Genomic DNA, 16579 nt, shown 5'->3' with positions numbered 1-16579 from the left:
GCGGACGACCAGTATTGTACCTCCTTAAATACATCTTCCTTCGTAATCTTCATAGTCGATTTGTGCTTCCCCTCACTTACAAGGGCAAACCCCTTAGTTATTTCTTGTTTTCCTATGATTTTGCTCCACGACAGACTAGCTTTGTCATGCGAATTTAGGTTTTTCAATTTTTCCCCTATTTCAATTTCTTCTTCAAATACATCAGCCCATTTACCTTTCCCAGAACTTATCACGCCTTGTGTTGATTTATTCCTACTCAAATTTTGTATTACCTTATTTTTCCCTTTTGAGATTTGTTACATCTCCAAAGGGAGAGTTCCTTTCAATACATTCACATTCTTCATCTTTTTTGAGTCCCCCGACTGAGGGATCCCTTCCTGCCTTCTACCTAGCTTGTCTCACCTCGCGAGATGTGGTAGTTGCATGGTATAATTACAAGCTAGTTACGTTTAAATTTTTTCTTCTTATTTCTGTCTCTATTTTTTTATTTTAATTTATTTTTTATTTCTATTATTTTGAATTTTTTTTATTTTTATTATTTAAAAATAATATTTTTGTATGAGTTTAGGATGTTGTATCTTTTGTTACATTACTTGGTATATCTTGTATATGGTTATTATTAGATGTGTTGACTTATTTTGTATCTTGTCCTTTTACTACTCCTGGTATAAATTATTTTATTTTGAGCTTGGGGCCTATCGGAAGTAGCATCTCTATCTCACATCTGAGGTAGTGGTATGGACTGCGTACACTTACCCTCCACAGACCCTACTTGGTGGGAATATACTGGGTATGTTGTTGTTGTTGTTTTTTATATTTTATTTTATATTGTTTATATTTTATTTTCTTCTCATTTTTCGACCTTTAATCTTTGGGATATCATGCAATTGTTTGTACTATCTATTTTATTTATTTATTTTATGTTTATCTTTTTATTTAGCATAATTTTGTCAGTATTTTAATTTATAAATTAAAGTAGAATTCATTGTTTAATAAGTTTATAAAGTTACATTTTTTCCCTTTCAAATCATATTTATGTACGTTATGTTGAAATTTGACATAAGAGTACTATGTTAACCTTCTTGTTTTTGAATTTGAACTTTTGCTATATTTTCAGCTTCAATTATTTGTTTTATTTTTTTGCTAGAATTAATAGATCATCTTTTTGTCAAATGTTTTAATACTTTTATGACATTATATTTATAATATTAATTTCTTGTTAAATATGCATTTCATGATGTTCTTAAAAATCATGTACTTTTAGTTTTTGTGATTAATATATATATATATATATACATAAGCTTTTATTTGTGTAATGTAGATTTTTATTTTTTGATGATTAACTTTTCTTTTAAAAATTTAATATAACCATCTAATTATACTTGTACAAGTAAATAGCGTACTTGCAATTAATTACATTGTGTCAAACAAATAGGTTATCGTAATCACTAGGCTTATAATTATTACCCTAGTAATTACTCTTATTTCAATTACTAGGTGACTTTTCAAATAGACCCTTAGTCTGTTTTCCATAATTATGAAAGTACTTGATTTGAGTTATACATACATACATACATACATACATGTATATATATATATAGAGAGAGAGAGAGAGAGAGGGAGAGAGAGAGAGAGAGAAGAGGTGGTTTTGATCAACTGTCTGGTTAGTGGCATAAGAAATTTATATAAGGGTATTTTGGTCATCTCATCCCAAAGGTTGGTTGTCAAATGTTGAAGTTGCATACGTATAACAATTTCAACCTTCTACAAAATACGTAGCACTGCCTCACGCTTTCTTTATCTCTCTTACCAACTCTTTCTAGCACTTCTTCTCTGTTAAACAATAAACAAAACAAGAGTGAATCTAAGGTTTCTATTTTCTCTGTCGGGTATATTTTCTTCTAAAAATTATTAATTTTATATTACATCATCCCTAAATTTTATGATATTGAAAATTAACAATTTGTTAGGTATTTGATTTCAACTACTCAGATAGATAAGCACCTTCTCTTTCTTCAATTTCAGTCATAATTTGTTGGGTATATTGTTCCATTGATTTTATGGTGTGTGTTGATTTATATTTTTTTTTAAGGTTAGTTTGGATATGTTTTCATGTAAAATAATTTTATATTATACAATTTACAGTTTTTTTAATTATTTCTTCTTTGGTTTCTGGTTTATGTTGTTTGGATTTTTATTGGGAGTTTTCCATTCTAATAGTAGAGGTATGAAAAAAATTTATCTGGGATTTTCGACTCTCATGAAATAAGATGGACCCAATTTGATTAGATTGCTTATTTGGGATCAAAGATCCAATTTAAATTTTCAATTTCTACATATATTATATTAGATTGATTAGGTGAATATGCTTAATTAAACACATGTAGTAACAAATGAAATCATTTGGATCTGAAAATAATTATTTGAATATTAAAGAAAAGTTTCTCTAAAATAGATATTGCAACGTACGAACCGACAACTAATAGAAGAAAACTAGAAACCATCAATAACGAACATAAAAAATGTGATTAAGATTAAAAGAAAATAAAATTGTGTTATCTATCTTTATTAAAGAACTGTAAGAACAATATTAGGCTGAAACATCCCGGGTGTTCCACCCTGAGAAATCTCTGAGATTTGAGCTCACTGCCCAACTTGCAACTCTTCTTACGAGTAGAAAAGTACTCATACGAGTCGTATAGACCCAAATCATAACCAAACCACTGTGCTTGATTGATTTTCTGAGTTGATCACGAGTAGCACCCAACGAGTCATCAAGACTCATATGGAGTCATAGTATTCTTATCATAGGGAAAACAGTGTACTATCCTAAGTTCCTATTGTGACGATGACTAGCATGTTAAGGACTAGATATGATTCATATGGTGCGACTCGTAACCAGAGTAGTGTGGGTGGACTTGGACATTGTCCAAACTATGACTGCACTAAACAAGTCGTAGGGTGACCCTACAAGTCGTGAGATCCCCCGTGGCTACTGGGCTTTATTTTTTAGCTTTTAAGTTAAGGATACTTTGAACGTTTTCTTCTTTACCCACTTAATACCCACGATCGTAAAACATACTTGGGATGTTATTTTCAACACTTTAGTACTCAAAGCACTTTCTCAAACTCTTTGAACTCTCCAAGGTCAAGATACTTAGGGTTTCTAAGAAATTGGTCATCTAAGGGATCAAGGGTTGATTTCTCTCCATAAATTTTGGTATTTCTGGGATGTATCTCTTCTCCAAAACTTATTTTTTAAAAAATTGTGATTTAATTGTGACCTATATGGTTTAATTGTTGTTTTTTGATATGGGTTGATGGTTTTTGAATGATAATTGTCTATGTGGTATTTCATATTTACATATGCATTGTTTATGCTTTAAATGGTATTTTTGAAACTAATTTGATATATGGGTGTGAACTGAATGGGAAATATGGTTTTCCCCAAGTTTAATGAGTTAATGATTTGGAATTGGTGAAAATCTCAACTCAATCTTATGAAATTAGTTTTGAACATGGGAATATACATATTAAAGAGTTATTTGAAACCCTGTATGGTACAAAAGAGCAATGAAACATGAATTGGTTTTGAAATAGACCTTGGTGGCCATGACTTGATTTAAATTGTAAACTCCAGAGTCCTATTGGTTGAGGGGTTATAGTCCCACTTGGATACATATTTTGGTTCCTACTTGGAATTTTGGATTCCCAGTAACTGAGGGGGTTAGAGTCTCGCTTGGCTATACGATTGGTTTCCTATATGGAACTTTGTTGTTGTGATGGATAATTCGGTTAGAGTCCCAATGGAAAATTGATTATTTTGGCAAAGTGACATGCGCTTGTAAGCGATAGTCGGTATAACAATACCACTTGATAATGCCTTAATGAATGGATCCTTGTTTGATGATTCTGAATATTTGAAAAGTGTTTTAATTGGGCTTTAATGAGGGTTGTAAAGTCTTGCAATAAAAGTGGAGATTTTGAGGGATCAATACTGGAAACTGCAGTTGACGATGCGGGAGTCTAAATAACCGGGAGGCTCGAGTCCCCCATGTTATGTGACTGAGTTCTTAAGTCACTCTTGATATATGTTGGGATATTTGAATCCCCCATAGTGCATATGTATATGTGATTATCCACTAGTTGATGTGGTCAGATACACTGGGCTATTTCAGTTAGGAGAGAGATGGATTTATATAGCTCATAGGTGCCTTATTATGATGGTTATGCTACACAATCCAAATTAATGATTCCTTATCTTGACATGATATTTATATGTATGATGATATGTGCATAGTTTTGAATTAGATTTGATGTGGCATTATTTTATTCCCTTATCCCTAAGTTACATGCTAGTGCTTAACCCACTAACCATTTTCAGATGTTGTATCCCCTCACGATACAGGGTCTAAAGGCAAGTCTACTTTTCCTGTATAGTGTTAGGTGAATTTTCTCAATTTGTCGCTTGATTACGGTGAAGTGGTGATCTTTCATTCTTCGAAAGACTTGATCATTCCACCCGTGTCTTTCCCTTAAGTAGAATTAAAGACTTTACACTATCATTAACATTCTCACTGTCATTGTCATTGTCAGAGTCAGGGGTATGTCCCAACTTAGATTGGTTATCAATTTTGTTTAGTGGCTTGTGTATATTATTGTTGTTGGGTATTGGTTGTTGAAATTTCATAGACTTTGAGTTTCTATTTACTTTATCTTGTTATATTCTCAGAATTCATCCATTGTTAGGTATTGTGTGATGTTTGGCTAGGTATAGGGGGTGGTCTTTGATCCACTCTCGACTTAAGATACCCATCACCGCCAGGCCCTAGTTTGGATCATGGCAAAGTTTGTGTTAGAGCCTAGGTTTTGTGTCATTAGTTATCCCAAAATCTGAGTCAAATAGAGTCACTTTTATGGGTATGTAGTGTACCACACTTATAAGGGAGAGGCTACGAGGCAACTATGAGTGTTTCCCTTTTCTTATGATCCATTTTTGGGCTATATATTCTAAGGAGTTGAATCTCATCTACTATCCATTTGTTCATAGTTCAGATCATTCCTCCTTAAAGATCTCTGCTCATGGAAACTCGTCCGTCCCACTCGAGGACAATTTCGATAAAACCTGTCCTACTTAAAAAGTTTAGACATAGTCTAGGGCCCCTGCTCCTAATGGTTATCATGTGGTTCCCCCGAATTCCACTATTATCCCTTGGGATCCTCAAGGTGATGTGACTATTGCTGAGTTTTATCAATTGATTCATTTTCTTTCTCAGTTGGTGGCCTCTAAATTTTGCCAGTCTGAGTATGAGGATGTTATTGCTCTTTCTTCTGAGGCCACTAGAGTTGGCTAGTTTATGAGGCTAAAACCTCTGATTTTCACTAGTTCTAAGGTTGAGTAAAATCCTTAAGGGTTCATTATTGAGATGGAAAAGATATTCAAGGTGATGCATACTTTTGACTCCAAAGGTGTGGAGTTTACTATATATCAGTTAAAGGATGTTAATATGACTGGTATTAGGAGTGGGATAAGTCGAGAGGTGATGATATTAAGGTAGCCTTGTGGTATGACTTTTTGAGTACCTTTCTTGACCCTTTTTTCCCTTAGGAGCTGAGGGAAGTGAAGGCCGAGTAGTTCATAAATTTGAGTCAAGGTAGGATAATTGTGAAGGAATATTCCTTGAAGTTTCATCAAATATCCTGTTATGCTCCAAAATTGATTTCTTCTATGAGGGCTAGGATAAAGAAATTTGCTTCTGGATATTCACGTGACTTGTTGGTTGAATACAAGATCTACTTGAATAAGGACATGGATATTTTCAGATTGGTATTGTACATGCAACAAGTGAAGGATGAGAAGAAAAAAAGGCAGAAATTTGAGAGAGCTAAAGAAAGAAGTTTCGGTACTCAGAAAAGGGTAGAGGTCAGAAAAATAATGGTAGAGATGGTAGGCAGTGGTTTAAGAAGAAGACCTGGGGAAATTCTTGTTCCTATTCTACGACTAGTGCTCTAAATCCTAAGTCATCCAGTGATCGCCATTTCTAGAATAGTGATGGACCCAGGGTACAAGGTGCCCAATCTCAGGTTAGTAGAGATCAGTCAGCCCCATTTATCCCCCTTATCATTTTGTAGGTAGGTACATCGTGGAGTTTGTGAGGAGGGAAGGAATAAGTAATTCAAGTATGGTCAGCTTGGGCATATTTAGCAAGATTGTCCTTCAGCTAGGATTTCCACTAGAGCTAATAAGGTTTTATTTTCCACTTCATCAGCCCCTACACCAAAGGTTGCCACTTCTGGTTCTGGCACTGGTCGGAATTGCCTTTATGCTCTTACCACCTATCAGGATTCTGAGGCATATCCTGATGTCATTGCAGGTATATTAGAACTCTTCTATCATGATGTGGATTATCTTCTTGATTTGGGGTCTACTCTTTCTTATGTGACCCCATATATGGTTGTTTGTTTTGGTTTTAATCCTAATTGTATTTCTGATCCTTTCTTTATGTCTACCCCAGTGGATTACTCTATGGTGGATAAAAAGGTTTATAAGGGTTATGTTGTGTCTATTTATGGTAGGGAGACCTTGATAGATTTAATAGAGTTGGATATTTTAGATTTTGATGTTATCCTAGAGATAGATTGGTTGCATTTGTGCTATGCCTCTCTTGATTGTCAAATCTGTAAGGTCATTTTCAAATTCTTGAATGAGCCGATTGTAGAATAGGAAACGAGTTCCCTAGTTCCCAAGGAAAGATTTATATGTTATATTATAGCTCGAAAATTAATTTTCAAGGGGTATCTATACCATTTAGTACATGTTAAAGATTCTAGATTCGAGGGTCCCTTATTACAATCTATTCCCATGATTTGTGAGTTTCCTGATGACCTTCCAAGTGTCCCTCCTATGAAGGAAATAGATTTTAGGATATCTTCTCTTAGATACCCACCTGATCTCTATCCATCCTTATAGAATAGATTTGATTGAGTTGAACGAACTTAAGGAGTAGTTGAAAGATTTTCTTGATAAGGTTTTTATTCATCCTAGAGTGTCTCCGTGGGGTGATCCTATGTTGTTCGTGCATAAGAAAGGTGGATCCTTTCGAATGTGCATAGATTACTGACAGTTGAATAAGGTGGCAGTGAAAAATAAATTGCCTCTTTCGAGGATTGATGACCTATTTGACTAGCTTTAGGGAGCTAAGTAATTTTTCAAGATTAATCTTTGGTCAGGTTATTATCAGCTGAATATTAGGGGGATGGATATCCCTAAGACTTTTTTCCAAATTCGGTATGGACATTTTGAGTTTTTGGTTATGTCTTTTGGTTTGACTAATGCCTCGTAGACATTTATGGATATTATGAATTGGGTATTCCACCAGTTATTGAATTTATTTTTGATTATATTTATTGATGATATTTTGGTGTATTCTAAGAGTGAGGAGGATCATGCCAACTACTTTCGTATAGTGTTGTAGACTCTTAAGGATCAGCGGTTGTATGCTAAATTCTACAAGTATGAATTCTGGCTGAATACGTTAACTTATTTGGGTCATGTTATTTCTAGTGAGGGAATCATGTTGGATCTACAGAAAGTCAAGGTGGTTATAAAGTGGCCTAGACCCATGACTCCAACCGACATTCGAAGCTTCTTGAGTTTATCCAGGTACTATAGTAGGTTTGTGGAAATCTTTTCATCAATTTCTACTCCGTTGACTAAGTTGACCATGAAGAAGGTGAAGTTTCTTTGGTCTAATGCTTATGAGGGTAGCTTTGAGAAGTTGAAGTACAAGTTGACTTCGGCTCTATATTTGACCCTACCATAGGGTACATATAATTTTGTTGTCTATCGTTATACATCCAAAGTGGGACTAGGTTGTGTGTTGATGCAGCATGGAAAGGTGGTTGTGTATGCTTCTAAGTAGTTGAAAGTTCATGAGAAGTACTATATGACGCATGATTTGGAGTTGTTAGTTGTGTTCTTCGCTCTAAATATTTGGCATTATTATTTGTATAGGGTTTATGTTGACATCTTCTTAGACCATAAAAGTTTACAATTTGAGTTCACCTAGAAGTAGTTAAATCTCAAGTAGATAAGGTGGCTTGAGTTGCTAAAGGACTACTATATGACTCTCCATTATCATCTAGGTAAAGCTAACATGGTTGCTGATGCTCTTTGCAGGTTGTCCATGGGGAGCTTATCTCATGTTGACAAGGAAAAATGAGGTTTGGTAAAGAATATTCACCATTAAGGATGATATTTTGATGCTAAGGTGAAAGAGAAATAGGCTTTGGACCTTATTTTGATACAAATTAAGGATGATATAGGTCACCATAAGGTAATGGCTTTTAAGGTTGGTGGTGATGGTATCTTGAGGTACCAAGGTAGATTATCTGTTCTTAATGTTGATGGGCTGCGTGAAAGGATCTTGGATAAGGCTCATGAGTTAAGGTATACTATTCATCCTTGTTCAATGAAGATGTACTGCAACTTAAAAGAGATCTATTGGTGGAATAACGTGAAGAGTGATGTGGCCAATTTTGTGGCCAGGTGTATGGTTTGTCAACAAGTAAAAGTGGAGCACTTAAGGCCTGGTGGGTTATCTCAAGAGGTTAAGTTGCCTGTGTAGAAGTGGGAAGTGATTAATATAGATTTTTTACCAGTATTTCACGGTCTCTCTATCAGTTTGATTTGATTTGGTTCATCATGGATAGGATGACAAAGTCTGATCACTTCTTGCCAGTGAAGACTAATTATTTGGCAGGGATTGTCTAAGCTTTTCATTTAGGAGATCGTGAAGTTCAATGGTGCTCTAGTTTCCACCATATCTTATCGAGTTACTCATTTTTATCTCACTTTTTGCATTCTTTTTAGAGAGGTTTTGGAACCAAGGTGAACCTTAGCATCATTTTCCATCCTCGGACAGATGGACAAGCGGAGTAGATGATACATACTTTGGACAAGTATTAGTATGGCTTTGATCGAGGTGTTGTATGGTTAGAGGTGTAGGTCTCCTATTGGGTGGTTCTAAATTGGTGAGACTAGATTGTATGGTCTCGACTTGGTTCACCAAGCTATGGATAAGGTAAAGGTAATTCGGGATACGCTTAAGGCCACCTAAAGTTGTGAAAAGTCCTATGCGAACATAAGGCAAAAAGACTTGGAGTTCAATGGGGGATGATTCGGTGTTCTTGAAGGTGTCTTCTATGAAGGGAGTGATGCCGTTTGGAAGGAAAGAGAAGCTCAGTCCCTTTTAAGTTGTTCTATATCATATTTTAAGGCAAGTGGGCAATGTGGCTTATGAGTTGGAATTGCCTTCGAGTTTGGGTTTCATTCACCTGATCTTTTATATTTCGATGCAGAGAAAGTGCATGGGGGATCCTTCCTTGGTGGTTCCAATAGAAAGTGTTGATGTTTCAAAATCCTTGTCGTATGAGGAGGTCCCAATTGAAATTTTGAATAGGCAAGTCCATCAGTTAAGGACCAAGGATGTGGCTTCGCTGAAGGTTCTTCGATGAAACCAAAAGTGTGAAGAAGCTTTTGGAAGTTGAAGAGGATATGAATTCCAAATACCTATTCTTGTGTCCCGCTTCGGATAATCGTGCTTGAGGTATGTTCACTTCTTAACATCTTTATTTTATGACTTTGTTAAAGGAAATTGTAATTTCCTTATTATCTTTATTTTTCTAGCTTTGTTAAAGGTAAGTGCGGGTGTATTTCTGTGTTAAATTGTATCAAGGATGCCTTGAACCATCATTTGAGGATAAATGATTCTGGCGAGGAGGGGAGAATAAAACACCTCGGATGTTGGACCCTAAGAAATGCCTGAGGTTTGAGCTCACTGCCCTACTTATGACTCTCCTTACGGGTTGCAAAGTCCTCAGACGAGTCATATAGACCCAATCATAACCAAACCAGTGAGCTTGTCTGAGTTTTTAGTTGATCACAACTAGCATCAAATGAGTCATCAAGACTCATAGCGAGTCATAGTGTTATAATAATAAGGAAACCAGTGTATTATCCTAAGTTCCTGTTGTGATGACGACTAGAATTTTATGAGTCGTAAGGACTAGATATGAGTCATATGGTATGACTTATAGCCAAAATAGTATGGGTGACCCTGGACACTGTCCAGATTATAACTGGACTTAACGAGTTGTAGGGTGATCCTATGGGTCATGAGGTCACCCGTTGCGACTGGGCATCATTTTTCATTTTTTAAGTTGAGGGTACTTTGGACATTTCCCTCTTTACCCAGTTAATACCCACTACTATAAAACACCTTTGGGCCGTTATTTTTAACACTTTAGCAGTCAAAGCACTTACTCAAACTCTTTAAATTCTCCAAGGTCAAGATACCTAGGGTTTCCAAAAAGTTGATATCTAAGGGCTCAAAGGTTTATTTCTCTCTATAAATCTTGGTATTTTATGCATGTATCTCTTCCCCAAAACTTATTTTGTTAAAAAAATATGATTTAATTATGACTCATATGGTTGAATTGTTTTTGTATGGTTTGAGGGTTTTTGAATGACAATTGTCTATGTGATGTTTCATGGTTACATATGCATTGTTTATGCTTTAAATGGTGTTTCTAAGACCAATTTGATATATAGGTGTGTGAATTTAATGGGTAATATGGTTTTCCCCAAGTTTAATAAGTCATTGATTTGGAATTGGTGACAATCTCAACCCAATTTTGTGAAATTGGCTTTGAACATGGGAATATGCATATTGAAGAGTATTTTGAAACCTTGCATGGTACTAAAAAGCAATGAAACATGAATTGATTTTAAAAAGGATCTTAGTGGTCATGAATTAATTTGAATTGTAAACTTCGGAGTCCAATTAGTTGAGGGGTTAGAGTCTTGATTGGCTATGTATTTTGGTTTCTGTATGGAACTTTGGATTCCCATTGGTTGAGGGTGTTAGAGTTCTAATTGGTTGTGCATTTTGTTTCCTATGTGGAACTTTGGAGTCATGATGGCTAATTGGGTTAGATTCCATTGGAAAATTGATTATTTTGGCAAAGTGACATGCGCTTGCAAGCTATAGAAGGTATGACAATACCACTTGATGATGTCTTAATGAATGACTCCTTGTTTGATGATTGTAAGTGAGTGAAAAGTATTTTTATTGGGCTTTAATATGGGTTATGTAGATGTCCCATGAAAGTAGAGGTCCCGAGGGACTAATACCAAAAATTGTGGTGGGTGTCTAAATGATCGGGAGGTTTAGGTCCCCCATTTTATATGACTAAGTACTTAAGTCACTCTTGATCTATGCCGAGAGGTTCGAGTCCCCCATTGTGCATATGTATATATGATTATCCTCTGGTTCGTATGGTCACATGCACTAAGTCCCTTTTATCTCAAGGAGAGATAGACCCATATAGACTGTGGATGCCTTATTATGATGGTTATGCTACATGTGCAGGTTAATGGCTTTAAAGTGTATGCTAAGCCTTGTTCTTTATCCCAACATGATATGTATATGTATGATGATATGTGCATGGTTTTGAATTGAATTTTACTTGGCATTATTTTATTCACTTATCCTTTAGTTACATGTTAGTTCTCAATCCACTAACCGTCTTCAGACGTTCCATCTCCATGCGATGCAGGGTACGAAGGCAAATATACTTATCATGCGTAGTGTTAAGTAGATCGGCTTGGTTCGTCGGTCAGTTGCGGTGAAGTGGTGATTTTCCATTCTCCAAAAGACTTGATCATTCCACCTGTGTCTTTCCCTTAAGTAGAACTTAAGATTTAACATTATCATTGTCATTGTCATGGTCAAAGTCAGGGGCATGTCTAACTTATATTGGTTATCGATTTTGTTTAGAGGGTTTGTGGATATTACTATGGTTGAGTATTGGTTGTTGACATTTCATAGACTTTGAGTTTCAATTTACTCTATCTTGTTATATGTTGGAATTTATTCGTTGTTAGGTATTGTGTGGTGTTTGTCTAGGTACAGAGGTGGTCTCCGGTCCATGGTGGACTTGAGATACCCTTCACGGCCAGGCCCTGATTCGGGACGTGACATATGCTTTTGTAAAAAGTAAAAAATAGCAAGCTAGACCTCTTATCTCCTTTTATTTTGATACGGGAAAACAAAATAGACTCACAGGCATTAATTCAACAACAAAAATAAAAAATCAGTAGCAACAAATAATAATTAAGTGAAGTCTAGACTCAAGCTACAGAATGAACACAAGAAAACATAAATCACCACAAGTTAACATCAAAAAAGTAAATAATATCTATATACATAACACGATCATGAGGAATACTTACAAGGTTCATCCTTTTTGATCTATAACTTCCTCACTGAAGTTTCACTTTTAACTCGTGGGATTGTATATCTTCTTTATTTTGTAGATTTGTAAAAAGAACCATCTCCCAGGAAGCTCTTCAATCTATTATAAAAAAATAATTTTTAAACAATCAAAAAAAATTCTTCATAAATCTTGTATTGTTGAAGAGCACTACTCTAAGTTATCTTCTTTGTAAAGAAGGTTGTTTTGTCTGGTGTTGTTGTACGGGTACGTTTTTACCTATTAATCTTCGAATGAAAACAATTGCTTGGTGAGTGTGGCTTTGGAGATTTTATTTTTTCTCATTGATCTGAGTATGTAAGTTTATTTTCGTATAAATTATCGTTCAACTTTTATAGCAGTTTATGCTATTAACATTTCATTTCTATCTAGATTTATTTTAATTCAAATTACTGCTCGATTATATATGAATTCAACATGTTTTGTTAATTTTGATGGAACTTTGGCCTGTTTGTGGATTAAGAATTAAACTTTTTGTAAATTAGTGCCTTTATGAATCTGCTTAGCTTTTTTGTAAAGGATTAACCAAGTCTTGAATTAGAATACAAGGAGGAATATGTTTTCGTGCTCAATATCGTCTACTTTGTTCTTCAATGTATAGTTATTGTCTTTCTCTTTCTGAGTTAATAGAGTTGTATTTTCATATTTCTTTTCATCTTTAATAGGGCACTATGAGTATTGAAATTTTATTAAATTTAAATTCATATATTTATTTAGACTATATTAAATTCAAGAAAATAGACCAAATAATATGACTAATGTAATTTGGTTAATCATCTAATGTCAAACATATTGTGCTAATTTAATTGAAATGATAAACCCATATTTATTAACCCAAGGCCTAAATGGGTGCTAGCCCAACTTAAAATTCCAAGCTCCTGTCTCTTGCCACATAAGGTGGCAATCCATGTTAAATGAAATGAGCCACTAAGAGCATGACATGTGTCAATATTATGTAGCAATTCAAGTTAAATAAAATGAGCCACTAAAAGCATGACATGTGTCAATATTATTGGGCAATCCAAGTTAAACGAAATGAGCCACTACTAAAAGCATGACATGTGTTAATATAATGTGGCATTTAAAGTTAAATGAAATGAGCCAACAAAATCATGCCACATGTGCAGATGACATGTTCTAGCCAATCAAAATAGATCTTTTCACCAAAAAATATGATTGGTCAATTTCAAACCGACCAATCAAATCACAGAAATGTCTTATCCTTCCAACTATAAATAGGGGTCCTCATAATTTAAAAATGGGAGGATTTTGAAAAAGAAGAATCAAGAAGAGAGCTTGTGGATCAAAAATCATAATTTTTCTGCAAGTTATAAGTTTCAAGCAATCAAGCTCAAAATCAAGTTCAATATCAAGAATGAAGAAACTTTCGTTCAAGATCAAGTTACTTGTTCATAATCATCATTTGTGCCAATTATCCAAGTGTTTGTGATGAACTAATATCCAAATTTGAGTCTGAAGATGAAAATTCAAGATCAAGCTACTCAATCCCTTGAATCCAAATCAAGTTCAAGTCCAAGTTCATATTACTTTGAAGAATCAGAGGATTATCATAGAGATTGTAACACTTACTACATTTGAAATCAAATATTACATTTTGTTAATTCAATTTTTTTCTCTTGATTATTATTTTCTTGACTCGGAGAATTTGTCATCTACAAATTCTGGCACACCTAGTAGGACCTTCTCTACCTCTCATCTCTTCACATTAATTATCTAATTTAAGAATACCGAAATGGCATCCAAGAAGTTTTACTCCAAATCTGTTGTTGCTAAGGCTACTGACTCCAAGTTTTTCTCTGAGGTGGACAACATAATTAATGCTACCATGAAAAGTATGGGGCTCATTACTAGGAACAAAGAAAACTTACTGGGACAATGAACGCTTAAAGTGTCGGTTGTATTAGCTCCTGTGTTTGATATTCATTCTTCAAAGCGGGCAAGATTTTTTCCTAATGAGTTAGAAGAAGGGGAAAATATCATTGAGATTGTTGAGAAGACATTAGCTTGACTTAGCCTATTTAAGACTACAGACCACACCATGCAAGAAGATGATGATGCCTTGATCACCAAGTTTGCTCCAATCACTCTGCGCGTATTGTTTTATTCATATTTTAGTTTGAGGGAAAATCCATGATTTAATCCTTCATTTTCAATGGCTGTCCAAGCAATGGTGACTAACACCTTGACTGTTGAAGAAAAACTTGCAAGTTTGACATAGGCAATTGAGGGCCTAACAAAATATGCGGAAGATCAGGAAAACTGAATTGTCAAATTGACAGACAGAGTTGAAAGTCTTATGGAGGGAGGCTTAAGTCATGTATCTAGGAAGCGTGCGATGGAATAAGACAAAAGAGACTCATCTGTAAAGCAAAGATATGTTTCTGATAAACTTTAAGTATCTACTGAATAGTTGATTCCAATTCACCAACTGAAGGACTTTATTATGGGAACTATTGAAGAGAAGTACGATGTTGCTTCAAAACCATATCTCACGTATACCAAGCCATATACTTCAAGAATTAATGGTTTAAAGATACCTACAGGTTATGAAACTCCAAAATTTTTCAACTATTTGATGGTAAGGGAAACCTAAAGCAACATGTTGCACACTTTGTTGAAACTTGTAATAATAATGGGACTTATGGAGATTATCCTGTTAAATAGTTTGTGCGCTTAATGCAAGGAAATGCATTTGAATGTATACTGACCTTGAGTCTGGTCCATTGATAATTGGGAATAACTCAAACATGAATTTCTTAATTTTTTCTATAGCACGAGACATACTGTATGTATGGTTGAACTTACAAAGATGCACCAACGAGAGGATGAACATGTCATTAAGTTCATCAATTGATGGAGGAATGCGAATCTTAATTTCTAAGACAGACTTAGTGAGGCTTTTGGGATAGAAATGTGTATTTAAGGAATTCACAGGGGACTTCATTATATCCTATAGGGAATCAAACCCAATTTATTTGAATAACTTTCCACACGTGCTCATGATAAGGAGTTAAGCATGTCCTCAAGTGGAAATCAAGTACCACCTATTAACGATCCCGGAAAGGAAAAGATATACTAGAAGTGAAGAAAGGGGGCAAGTTTTAGCCAAAGCTGAGAGTAAAGAGACAATGAATGTTCACATCGGACCATTGAGGTTCAATACAAAGAAAAGTAAGAAGCAAAGTGTGAAAACCACATCTTTCCAAAATAATGATAACAGAAACTTGACTTTAAAGGAGATGCAATCAAATGAGTATCTATTTTTGGACTCAGATATCCTAGCAATTTTTGAAGAACTCCTTTCATATACACTCTTTGAATTACCTTAAATGTAGCGTTCGGATGAAGCGGGAAGGACTAGTGATCCAAACTACTACAAATATCATCGGTTGTTGGGTCATCCCATAGAAAAGTGTTTTATCTTCATGGAAAAGGTCATGGACTTGGCCCGCCGAAGGAAAGATACTGCTCGAATATGAGAAAGAAAGTTTAAATCAAGTAGCTGTCACTTTTTGTTCACTTGATCCCATATAAATCAAGTAGCTGTCACTTTTTGTTCACTTGATCCCATATTTATTTACAACTTTGTTGAAGTGCATGAATGTGATAATGTCCTAATTCTGACCCCTCAAAAGTTGATTAATTTTGGTGACTTTGAACCCTTCTATGTTAGTAGGTCATTGCCTCTTCCTATGATGAATGAAGTAATGGTAAAGGAGGAATAATTATAACAAAGTCAACCTTTTATTGAGCATACTAATGATGAAGGATGAATCCTGGTGACTCAATAGATATATTGTAAAATAAGCTCATGAAAGGAGCCGAGTAAACAAACAACAATAGGAAAGATAGTCAAAAGATCCAAAATAAAATAGTGGAGAAGAATGTGCGAAAGATGAAAATTGAGAAAAAATTATCGTCCAATGCCTTGTTACCCAGTGACATTGGAGGAATTATTTCCAAGTGAGTTTCATGGGGAAATATCTTATGTTGGCATCAAGGCCTCATGCTGTAATATCGATAAAGAAGAGGCAGCATTGGGAGACTCATCTCCATTAATACTGTCATATCTAAAACCCATTAAGTCTCTTTCTGAAGAAGTGAACACTTGTGATACAAAGATCACATTTACTGATGATGGGCTTTTGTTGGACGAAATATCACACAATCGTCCCTTGTATATGGTTGGTTATGTGCGCGAGCAGAAAGTGAAAAGAATTAT

Source organism: Capsicum annuum, chromosome 9 (genome assembly GCF_002878395.1).
Source record: "Capsicum annuum cultivar UCD-10X-F1 chromosome 9, UCD10Xv1.1, whole genome shotgun sequence".
Lineage (NCBI taxonomy): Eukaryota > Viridiplantae > Streptophyta > Magnoliopsida > Solanales > Solanaceae > Capsicum > Capsicum annuum.
This window is presented reverse-complemented; position numbering follows the sequence as displayed.